Source organism: Haemaphysalis longicornis, unplaced genomic scaffold (genome assembly GCF_048455015.1).
Source record: "Haemaphysalis longicornis isolate Haplotype H1 unplaced genomic scaffold, Haemaphysalis longicornis Haplotype H1 scaffold_2, whole genome shotgun sequence".
In the NCBI taxonomy this organism is placed as follows: domain Eukaryota; kingdom Metazoa; phylum Arthropoda; class Arachnida; order Ixodida; family Ixodidae; genus Haemaphysalis; species Haemaphysalis longicornis.
Genome location: NW_027526295.1, coordinates 176,588,389 through 176,598,206, shown reverse-complemented (window position 1 = coordinate 176,598,206; position 9,818 = coordinate 176,588,389). Strand labels below are relative to the sequence as shown.

General features: G+C 46.2%; 1 non-coding gene across 1 annotated transcript; it reads right to left on the bottom strand.

The window, feature by feature from the left end:
• Nucleotides 1-9,308: 9,308 nt before the first annotated feature.
• Nucleotides 9,309-9,381, bottom strand: Trnas-gcu (transfer RNA serine (anticodon GCU)). The gene has a single exon. It is a non-coding gene; the product is annotated as a tRNA-Ser (tRNA).
• Between the last annotated feature and the right edge of the window lie 437 nt (nt 9,382-9,818).

Genomic DNA, 9,818 nt, shown 5'->3' with positions numbered 1-9,818 from the left:
CACGGTTCAAATCTGTGACGTCTGCTCGACTGCGGGGCAGTCGTAAATATGCCAAGCTATGGACATCGAGGTAAAAGCAGAGCGAAGCTGCTTTGTGCAGCACGCTTGCAACCAGCCCACAAGTGCGCCGCATTCACGTACGCATCGCAATGCGGAAAAATGATGGAGAGAACGTGCTCAAACAAAACCGCTCCCTTCAGCATAGCGAGCTGTTATAGCAGCACAGCCCACTCGTCACACCGCAATTTTTATCAACAAATAATATTTACATCTGACGTTAAGCAGCCTTTTGCGTGCTCGTAAGAAGTAGGTGCACCGAAATACATTGCTATTACCGTCGACGGAACTATTTCACGGCGCTGGCGATTATGATGATGGCGTGAGTTCGTGATTTGTGAATACAGGTAAGTCACAGTGCACCACGAAATACAGTTGTAAGTGTGGGATGCAATTATTCAAGCTAGACGGTAATGTCCATCAGTGGATGGCGACCTGAAGAAGTACCACCATAACAACTTTCCCCTTAAATTGTGTTTTTTTTTTTTGCAACAATACAGCCAGGTTTGTGACTGAGCGCTGCTGAGAATGACGACAAAATAAAGCTTTCTGGTATACGCGAATACTTCGTTCCGATATAGGTGCAATCCCGCACTTCCGGTGCGATGCACAAAGTAATTAAACGAGTTGACATGCTGCGCCCCGCTCCTAAACAGAGCTAAAAGGTACCAAATTACCTGTATTTACAAAAATAATGGGTAGAATTGAGCTAGGAAAACATTTTACAGCAAAAAAAAATTACTTACAGTTCCTGGAAAAAATAAAGCATGGATGCGGCTCGACCCGTGGCCCGCCGCTCAAAAACCCGCGATTTTACTGCTAACCTACTGAGGCCAACGCGATACAGCGGAATTCTTTCATCAGTTGTTCAAAGGAACAGGAGAGTTCCAGGTGAACACACAGGTAGGGCTGGGTGCGCACCGGAAATGCCTGGCTTGTACCCGAAGGGGAAACGGGATGTCGAGTCTGGCACACTGCTTACGGCTGCGTATACACCCGGCACTGCTTGCAGCCTACTATGATCATATAGAAGAAGAAGCACACGCATATACAGCCGAACCTCGTTATAGCGAACACTGATATAACGAATCACCTGATATAGCGAACTAAAAATTTATCGACACCGGCAAACGTGGAAAAATCGCACGACTGAAGTTTTTGTACCAGCTCTCTACTAATAAATTCAATTTAGATCAGTCCATACTCATATTCATAGTAACAGCGCTGACAACACGAGACAAAGAGAAGAGAGAACAAACACAGCGCTGACTAACTGAGTTTTTTTGCTTAGGCCAGTGGTTTTTATGCACACATGGGCCAAAACAACAAAAATGAAAAAAGAAGGAAACACTAAATTTAACACGTGAACATTTGAGAGAGCGTGAGCATTGCATCATACTGACTTTACGTTTCTTTACACGTTAATCTACTTACAGGACAATATGTACGTTCAACACAAAACACAAGCCCTTTTTGTAATCGCAAGAGCACTTTGGAAACTAAAGAATGATTACCAGGGTGGGGTTTAGTTTTCTTTAGTTTCCTTTAGTTTAGTTTTCGTTAGTTTCCAAAGTGCTCTTGCGATTACAAAAATGGCTTGTGTTTTGTGTTGATTGTACATCTTGCCCCGTAAGAAGATTAACGTGTAAAGAAACGTAATGTCAGTATGATGCCACGCTCACGCTCTCTCAAATGTTCGCGTGTTAATTTAGTGTTTCCTTCTTTTTTCATTTTTGTTGTTTTTGCCCATGTGTGTATAAAAGCCACCGGCCTAAGCAATAAAAATCAGTTGTTAGTCAGCGCTGTGTTTGTGCCCACTTCTCTTTGTCTCGTATTGTTAGCGCTTTTACTATGAATATGTACCAACTCGCCCAATCTTCCGTTTTAGTTAGATCAGTCGCGCTATTTGTTCAGTCCTGGCAAAGTCTCTCCCCGTGTAAATCAGCCTTATGTTTTTGTATTTTACCAAGCCAGAATTGATGTTTTTAAATATTCACCCCTTAAGACAATAGAAGATTGGACTTCCCTTAATGCACTGAGTTTTGACGACGCAATGGCTATACAATTGTTTGAACGTAAGCTGGAAATGTACCTCTCGTGATGTGTTTATTTTCTTTCGTTGCTTGATGTGTTGACAAAATGTACGTGTCAATCCTCCCACCCTGTATCAGCCCGAGAAGGGCTAACCGCAGAAATAAATAAATAAATAAAATACGAAGTTTGTTTGGACAAGCTTCATTTCAATGACACCTATTCTTTTTATAACGAAACCGAAACCTCGAGAGCCGCGTGATATCGGCTATAAAGAAGAAATGCTTGGTTTCCGCGAGGCTCAGAACTCGACAGCTAGCATATTAAAAGCAATATGTAAAAAAAGTGGGACAAAACCACCATTTATAGTAGCTTCAACAACTGCACAAGTAGAAAAAGCCCTTCATTGCGTGGACACTGCGAAAAAAGTCATTGCACTCAGATTGTGAAAAGCCACCAGGCGAAGGCCGTGTCTTCCTTCAAGTAAATAAAAACGGAGGCTTGTTTTGCCGAACGAACTTTGTTATGCTGTAATTTCACGATATCACGTCCCGGTCTGTTTAGTTTGAAATGCCAGAAGGAGGCAGATAAGGATTACCTCGTTTATAGTGGGTTCAAAGCCTGGAACAATGGGTTTTTATCTAGAATTGTTGCACGCACCAGATTGTCGATTTAATAAAGCCGATTTTTACCTCTGTGGTTACACAGAATATTGGATATAAGGAACTTATTTGTTGCCCCGATACTACGTTATAATGACGTTAGACTGTACTACACTGTGTTGCATACTTGGAGCTGAAGTTTAAAAGAAAAAAAGCGTGCACTCTTTGTGGAAATCAGCCTAGCTGAGACGATTGAATTTTTAAGGAAAGGGAACTGCAGCAAAGAATTCGATGAGGAATGGTTTCCAAGATGATAAGTGCAACTGTACGATCAGAAAGGACTGATTAAAGGTTAAAAATTGAGTTGTCGAACTGTTTGAGGTGTACCGAGGTGCGAAAGACGACACCATGAAGTATAAAAATTGAATGATTGATTGTAGGGTTTAACGCGCCGACGCAACGAAGGTGATGAGGCGCGCCGTAGTGGAGGGCTCCGGAATAATTTGACCACCTGGGGATCTTTAACGTGCGCCGAAATCTCGTACACACGGGCGTTTTTGCTTTTCGCCTCCATCATAAAAGCGGCCGCCGCGGCGGGAATCGAACCCGCGACCTGGTGCTCAGCAGCACAACGCCTTAGCCACTCAGCCACCGCGGCGGGTAAGCATAAAAATTGAATTGTCAAAATGTTTGACGTGTACCAAGCTGCGAAGGACGACACCATGCAGTAAATTTCTACGATATACGCCGTGCAGCCCTCTACGCTGCTTAACCCCAATGTCTCTAAATAGCAGCAAGGCGTCCGGATCAGGCGCCTCTTTCCTGTTTGTGCTATTGCAACGTATCGTGACCTTTCTTACAATTGTGCTCAGACTTTGATAACGTCTCACCAGATCGGAGCGCTACGAAGGCTTCCTGCTTACCTTGAGTGCTCTGGTCGCACCCATTTACAACCCTTAATGCAAGCTCACGTGTTTTGTTAAAGGCCACGGCAAAGAAGGGTGGGGCTGATGCCCACAGCCGAAACAACACTTCATGCTCCTCTGGCCAAGCTTTATTCGTTCATTCCGTTGCGGCTGCATAAGCCAAGGTGACAACGCACACCCTAGCTGTAAGAGCAGTCGTCCAACAAGTAATGTTTAATAGAAAAGGAAACCCACTCACTCACTCACTCACTCACTCACTCACTCACTCACTCACTCACTCACTCACTCACTCACTCACTCACTCACTCACTCACTCACTCACTCACTCACTCACTCACTCACTCACTAATGTCCAATCCCTCCAATGCTTTAGTTGGAGACCGCAATAAATTCAAATGCTCTTCGCATAAACTGAATACTAACAGTTATTTTTTCAAGTAGATTCCACTTTACTTTCCTTGCATTGCTCTTTCGGGAAAACTCCGATAAGATAAGGCGGCAAGAAGAGAATCGACGGCGTCAGCTGAACCAAGGCCGCCTGTATATACAGGCGGCGTTGGCTGAACCGGCAATCTACCGCTTCTATCGGCACAACTGCAATCTGCTACATGTGCACCACCCAAACTACAAAGTAATGGCCGCCCCATTTGTTGGCACAAGGGCATAGCCGAAAAGCACGTACACAGTAAGTGTGTGTGTGCGTGCGTGTGTGTGCGTGAGTGAGTGAGAGAGAGAGAGAGAGAGAATTAATGCGGGGAGAAGTTGTAGGAAGCATTGCGAGATTCAGAGGGGCCTCGGTCCAGGCTTCTGCGGACGGCTTCCTTAATGAAGTCAATCAGGTAGCGTTGCTCCTCTTTTCTTCTAGGTGAAGTCAGCCGCTTTCTAGTGTATTGTTTTCTAATATGAATGCATTCGGGGCAACGCTAGCGTAGCCGCACGAGCGTATCCCAAAAAACACAGCTGGCAAAACAAGAACGGCAAAAAAATCCCCCTACCTCCCCGAAGGGGATCGTGCGGAAATGCGAATGCATTAGGTGCACCGATGAGTGCGGTGCGAGTAATTATTATTAATGGCGTCGTGGTTGGCGTCAGCCGCATGGCATTTGAAGGACCTTATGTTGAACAAGGCCAGAGTGAGCCCGTCGTTTTGGCCGACATTTTCGTACGCCACTCTGCAAGAGCGACTTATCGTCTCCAGCCTCTCGAATCGCGGCTTCTTCCACGGCCGTGGGAACTATCCTCGGCCTGGCCAGGGGGATTCAATGATAACCTACAGCAGCTTCGACATTGAAGTCGCGGCTCTTCTACGGTACAGCGCACATACGCACGGCGACACGAAGACGAACGAACGAGGAGCGTACGCTATGACGCGTCTTTCTCGTTCCGAGCAAGTGGTTCCGCCATACGGCGAACGCTGGAGTTTTATGTTGGCCAATCTCCCTACGTGGGTATGCTTAGTTGGACGAACGTGCACTCGAGGCACGCGTGCACGAGCGCTCGGCCTTACACCCGCGGGCGCACGCCGACGGAGCACGACAACCCCCGACTAAGAAATGCATTCGCATTTAAAAGACTCAGCACGCGAAAAGTACGGAGTGTTACGTCATAGCGTTGTCGGACCCGCGCCCTTCTCGTTGGCTGGCGCGGCTCACCGAACTATTCCCACTTGATAAAAATACCGCTGTCGTTTAAAGAGACCTTGCAACACAATCTTCAACTATTTTTTTCACGTTTTTAATGCTCTCAGAACAAGGTCAACAAGTACATCAAGGACATTAATTAGGTGGCCACAATGCACCCAAGAGAACTATTGCTGCTTTACGCCCTTCAGGTAGCTTAAGAACGTGCTCAAAAAATGTTCGTACTTTTCTTGACCTGGCCATTTTTCGCGCGCATGAATGACGTCAATCCAGCCGCCATGGTGGGTCAGTGGCTAAGGAGTTGCGCTGCTGATCATGAGGTCGCGGGTTCGATTCCCGGCCGCGGTGGCCGCTTTTCTGCTGGAGGCGAAATGCAAAAACGCCCGTGTGTACGAGATTTCGGCACACGTTAAAGATCCCCAGGTGGTCGAAATTAATCCGGAGCCCTCCACTACAGCGTGCCTCATCGCCTGCGTTGCGTGGGCGCGTTAAACCCTACAATCAATCAATAAATCGAATGACGTCAATCAAGGGATGTCGCGACTATTATCCGACTTACGTTCAGTTTTAGCAATAAACGCCTTTGGTAGCCGCTTTAAAGAAAATCGCAACAAAAGCAGAGCAGAAGATGGAAGACCCATATTCTGTTTCCCGATGTGACGAGTTAATCATGCAGTGCCGGTCTGTGCTGGTGGTATCTTCAGCTCTCGAAGAGCATCCAGTCACGGAGAAAACAAATTCTGGTTTAGAGTCTGTTATCTCCTTCTGCCCCGTTTATTGCACGATTCTCTCTCTTACTTTTTTTCCGAAATTTTTGTTATATTTTATAACTACTCTTTTCGCCGCTTAGTTCTCATCAAACATACTCCGCGAGCCCCCCGAAGAAAACGGGACGAGGAGAAGCGATTGTATTCTGACCGTTCACCCACGGATGCAGCGAAGGCCTGACACTAATTAAGTTCCGATCTGTTTGAGTGCGCTCTCCAATTCTACCGGTGTACACACACATGAGTAATGTACGAAAAGGATGAAAAGTACAAAAGTAACGTAAAAAAAGAGGAAAAGCAGTCCAGCAGTAGGAATGGCTAGCTACTGTGAATTATCAGTGGACATCGAGGGGGCAAAAAAAAACGAAAAAGTTAAACAAAAAAGTGTCGAATGTTGCAGTGTCTGTTCAATTTTCACCAAAGTAGTCAAAGTGACAGAAACAAAAGACCGAAACGGAAGAGATAAAAAAAATTGGCGCTACTGGCACTTGTGGTGCAAGGCTGGAGAAACAGCGGAGCTGGGGGTCGACCTTGGTTCTTCCTGTTTTGCTAAGTTTTGCTAAGTTTTGTTAGGTTTTGCGATGTCCTTGCTACGGTATACGCTAAATGCTGAGGGGTGAGGCCAAATTTAGACGGATTTCCCGTGTAGGCGCGGCGTCTTCGGCGCGGTTCTCGGGTTTGGATCGTAGCCGTCTCGCATGTTCTCGAACAGCGACACGACGGTTTTCGCGCTGCCGTCCTTCTTCACCGGAAGTTTTTATTTTTTTATTTATATTTACCCATACTGTTGGCCAGTGAGACGGATACAGGGCGGGGTTACAAAATTCTTGTAATAACATATAAGCGTGCACAAGCACACACATAATCGTGCATGCCAAAATAAAAGGGCCCATCTCCCCGCGAGGGGGACTCGAGTAAATGGGTCGCATAGGGGGTGGGTGTATTGCGTTAACGTTTAGTGTTTGGGGAGTTGGTGGTAGTGAATGCGTTGTATCAGCAGCTTCTTGACGTAGTTTGAATGAGTCAAGGATATAAGGCGCGTTCGTAGCCTTTCATTCTGTGTCGGTTTTGTGGCGCAGTGGAAAGAGCACCATGTACCTCGCGTTCCGCCAACAGGTAGTGAATGCGTTGTATCAGCAGCTTCTTGACGTAGTTTGAATGAGTCAAGGATATAAGGCGCGTTCGTAGCCTTCAGTTCTGTGTCGGCTTTGTGGCGCAGTGGGTAGAGCACCATGTACGTTGCGCTCCGCCCGCAGGGTCGTGGGATCGAAACCAGGCGCCGGTAAGTATTATTTTTTATATAGTGTAAGGGGAGGAGTGCGGACCTGTTATTGAGAGCGAGGAGGGTAGCGTGATGCGGGAGAGGAGGAGTGGGAGATATATATATATATATATATATATATATATATATATACAGAAAGACAGGGCAGCAGTCTACAACGCCAAAGGAGGCATAGGGGTGTGGTTAGGATCTTTTCTTTTTCACTACGGTTCATGAAGTAAACATTTTTTTTAATATACAGAAGAAAGAAAGAAAAACACGCGCCCAGAGTGGAGACCGAACCCACGCCTTTCGATATATATATATATATATATATATATATATATATATATATATATATATATACAGAAAGAAACGCCGGCAGTCTACAACACCAAAGAGGGCATAGGGGAAAGGTTAGAATATTTTTTACCGTTAGTGACGTTAAATTATTATTTTTATTAATTACGTGAGAAAGAAAGAAAGAAAGAAAAACACGCGCCCAGAGTGGGGACCGAACCCACGCCTTTCGATTAGATCTCGAATGCCTTACCAATTCGGCTATCTGGGCGACTACCGTAGTCGCCCAGATTCTTAATTAATAAAAATAATAATTTAACGTCACTAACGGTAAAAAATATTCTAACCTGTCCCCTATGCCCTCTTTGGTGTTGTAGACTGCCGGCGCTTCTTTCTGTATTTTCTAACGAGCCCCTCATTTCCAAACCCATATATATATATATATATATATATATATATATATATATATATATATATATATATATATATATATATATATATATATATATATATATATATATATATATATATATATATATATATATATATATATATATATATATAGCGAATCAGAATAGGAAATGAGGGGCTCGTTGAAAATAAGACAGAAATAAGAATTGGCAGTCAAGAAGACCTCGGAAAGCAAAGGGGAGAGTAAAGATCGTTTCCCCGAAGTCCGGTGTCGATCAGGAACCCAATCGCCCGGGCTCCGGTTGATTTGGCAGGAGGCTGGCTGAGCGATGGTGTTGAAGTTCTTGGAGATGGCCGTCGAATTGACGAACTAAAGGCGTTGGGGTTGATTAAATGAAACGAAGAGTTTATATACAGCTATTTACAGTACGAAAACTGGGTACATGAGAAATAAAAAGAAAAACTTCAAACTTCAGCTAGACCCTAGCTCCGAGTGCGCACAAATCACTCCAGCTCCTCAACTTCGTCTAACTCTTCCTATTCTCGGAGCGTACACAAACCGCTCGAGAAACCACGGCCGAGACTCTGTCTCGCCGCAAGATCCATCTAGTTGCCCGGTGCGGCGCTGCACCCTGAACCTCCGACGCGATCTTAACCTCGACTAGGGGGCTCCTAAATCCCAACCTAGCGTTAACGGTCGAGACTCCTTGTCCCGCCGGGAACTGCCAGCTCAGCGCTCAGACAAGAACGATTTCCAACGGCCAAGTTCGGCCTTATAAAACCTCGAGATCACCCTCTCTCGGGAACGCCCCTGTTGCGTTCGTACACGCGTATGGAAGTGCCCGAATTCACGTAGACAGCTGTCACTCAGCACGTCACGGAATATTCAATGAGGCGCCGCTATCTTCGGGTCAACGGCACGCTCGTAGACGAGCAAGTTCGGGCGACCCCGCGGGGTGAAAGCGAAAGACGGCGACAGTGCGTCATGCTGACCAGGGCGCGACAACAATGGAGACGCCGGTAATCCCACCAATCGAGCAGACGTTCCGGGAATCCGGCGGCGCCGTTTGCTTTCTCAATGGGGGATTATCCTTGAGGTATGCGGTGGGCCATACGATCCGTCTCCCGTGCGCGCCGTGACGAATTAGCGGCGGTTGCAGCGCAGTGTCGGCAGTGCTACGTCGCTAGACAGAGCGGCGGGTTCTCACGCGCAGCCCGGGCGCCCGGCTGCTAATCTCATAAGTGGACCTTACAGGGAGGATGTAGTAGCTCAATATGAAGAATTTGGAAAATAAGAAAGTGGAGAAAAAATGCCCGCCAGGTGGGATTCGAACCCACGACCTCCAGGATAGCGGTCTGGTGCGATGCCCACTACGCTACCGGCGGGGCTACTTTAGCCTCCACTTTCTGGGGTATTTATGTTCAGGTGTTTTTGTTTCCTGCGCTTGCGGGTGGTAGCCAGCGCCACTCGGACTACTCGGGGTGAAGGGGACCTTCTTTTTAACCCCCGGGCCGTGACTCGAGCGTCTACGACATGTCGAGAGTGGTCGACAAGCGTTGAGCTCTCTTAAGCTCCCTATGGCACCAAGACTGCCAGAACAGAGGCCCTCGCTATGTATGTAGCGAATCAGAATAGGAAATGAGGGGCTCGTTGAAAATAAGGCAGAAATAAGAATTGGCAGTCAAGAAGACCTCGGAAAGCAAAGGGGAGGATGTAGTAGCTCAAGATAAAGAATTTGAAAAATAAGTGGAGAAAAAATGCCCGTCAGGTGGGATCCGAACCCACCTATACCCATTTTTTACTATATATATATATATATATA